The sequence below is a fragment of the Dreissena polymorpha genome, chromosome 7, assembly GCF_020536995.1.
Source record: "Dreissena polymorpha isolate Duluth1 chromosome 7, UMN_Dpol_1.0, whole genome shotgun sequence".
NCBI classification, from domain to species: domain Eukaryota; kingdom Metazoa; phylum Mollusca; class Bivalvia; order Myida; family Dreissenidae; genus Dreissena; species Dreissena polymorpha.
Window position 1 is genome coordinate 56,213,419 of NC_068361.1, and position 2,463 is coordinate 56,215,881.

At 37.8% G+C, this 2,463-nt stretch overlaps 1 long non-coding RNA gene across 1 annotated transcript in view; it reads right to left on the reverse strand.

Moving 5' to 3' along the window:
* Positions 1–1,564: 1,564 nt before the first annotated feature.
* Positions 1,565–2,463, reverse strand: part of LOC127840113 (uncharacterized) — a 960-nt gene continuing 61 nt past the window's right edge. The window contains exons 1-2 of the long non-coding RNA XR_008030419.1: positions 2,389–2,463; positions 1,565–2,067 (exon numbers count right to left, since the gene is read on the reverse strand). The exon at positions 2,389–2,463 is cut by the window's right edge and continues 61 nt beyond it. This is a non-coding gene — a long non-coding RNA (uncharacterized LOC127840113). The remainder of the gene's footprint in view (positions 2,068–2,388) is intronic.

Below are 2,463 nucleotides of genomic sequence, written 5' to 3' on the forward strand. Positions count from 1 at the left end.
TAGTATGCCGTGTGAATGTTGACACCGGCGTGAATATATGTAGTCTATATTTCCACACCAGTGTGGTAGTATGCCGTGTGGATGTTGACACCTGCGTGGTTATATAGAGTCTAGATGTTCACATCAGTGTTGTGGTATGACGTGTGGATGTTGACACCGGCGTGTTTATATGTAGTGTAAATGTCCTCACCAGTGTGGTAGTATGCCGTGTTGATGTTGACACCGGCGTTGATACATGTGTATATGTAGTCTGCATTTCCACACCAGTGTGGTAGTATGCCTTGTGGATTTTGACACCGGCATGAATATATGTAGTCCAGATGCTAACACCAGTGTGATAGTATGCCGTGTGGATGTTGACATCGGCGTGAATACATGTAGTCTAGATGTCCACACCAGTGTGATAATATGCCGTGTGGATGTTGACAACGGCGTGGATATATGTAGTCTAGATGTCCACACCAGTGTGGTTGTATGCCGTGTGGATGTTGACACCAGCGTGGTTATATATGGTCTAGATGTTCACACCAGTGTTGTAGTATGACGTGTGGATGTTGACACCGGCGTGTTTATATGTAGTGTAGATGTCCACACCAGTGTGGTGGTATGCCGTGTTGATGTTGACAACGGCGTGGATATATGTAGTCTGAATGTCAACACCAGTGTGGTAGTATGCCATGTAGATGTTTACATTGACATGCATATATGTAGTCAAGATGTCCACACCCGTGATGTAGTGTGCCTTGTGGATGTTGACACCGGCGTGAATATATGTGGTCCAGATGCTCACACCAGTGTGGTAGTATGCCGTGTGGATGTTCACAACGGAGTGGATATATGTAGTCTAGATGTCCACACCAGTGTGGTAGTATGCCGTGTGGATGTTGACGCCGGCGTGGAAATACTTATTCCAGATGTTAGCTCCGGTGTGGTTATTTGTTGTCTGGATGTTGACATCGGTGTTGATACGTGTTTTCTACATGTGTTTTGTTGATGCATATCGGCCAGGGACATACAAAACAATTTAATAGGCGGAGTTAATTAATGTTTCACCGTCAGAGCATTTAGTCAGGCAACTAACGGTTTAAACTTAACAGTTGAAAGGTTATTTTATTTCCGTGATTTGTTAAGCAATAACGTTTCCTGATTCTTTCAGGAAGTATATCGCTAATATTAATCGTGTGTACTTCGTTCGTCTGTCCTCGCCATAACTGTTGAAATAATCCCTTATTCATCGTAGCGTTTGAAACGTCTGATCGATATCAAATTTTGTTTATTTTTTATAGTTCCAAGTGAGCGTGACTTACGAATGATTTCATATAGCATCGAAGCGAGATAATCGCGAATGTAGCGGGGCTAAAGTCGTGTTATGTGATAAGGGCATTATAATTTTGGTAATGAGTAAACAAGTGTTATTGGTCAGGTGTATAATAACACTTCGAAATATTGGGCCAGCCTCCCAATTGTGTGGTTTGCTAGATGCATAAGACAACAGGTAACAATAGTTTTCGATAAACGCTAAAACAATCTCATCAAAACAAATATAGTAAGAAATAGTAATAACTTACTTTGAAGCTTTTTATTAGTAGCTCATTATTTTATTTTTGATATAACTTTTAAAATATGTTTGTAATATTACTATCATACTTGCTATCAACACTATAAAAAGTCGGATGCATTAAGAAATAAATATATAATTGTTTAATTGTTAATCCTACTTTTCAAGACAAAATAAGGCAAGAATACACTTTCCAGTAATTGTATTAATTTAGTATTGTCCATGTATCTTTATTTAAGAATTTTATTGAACATGCATTTTGGAACGCAGAATAAAATCATTTACAGAAAAGTCCACACATAAAGCGTAGTTGCATATTGCCGCAAAATCAATTGAACCTGTATTTTCCTCTTTTGTTCATATTCCAATTGGCGGTTCTGATCCGCCTATCTGATCTGGTCCGCAGGTACAACAGAAATGGGGGCGCTCAAAGCCAAATGGGCAAGGTAAAGGACAAACCACACGTAAACACGTGTTGCGTCCAATGATCGGGCCCTGGTTCGAGCCACCTGCAACATGTACATGTAATAGGTAAATAATTATTTCAATTTTGTATTTTCAGCACATTGAATATATGTTTTACTTTAATTCTAAAAGGTCGTTTAATTTATGCATTCAAATACATTTGTAAATATACATGTATATACTTTTTGAACTAAGAATGTTTACTACATTTAATGTTCCAATGTATAAAGTATAACGTGTAACGTTATACATAGTTAATTTTTTTGACGCTTATGAATAGAAAGTAAATGGTATTGAAACATAAATATTATATTTACACGCGTCGTTTTGTTTGTCTTGATATAAAAACATAATAATAATAAAACCTATAAGGCAGATAAGGACGATGAGCATCAAAAAGCACCCTCGCGACATGTTCGATCGGTCTCTGAAAAGAAAAA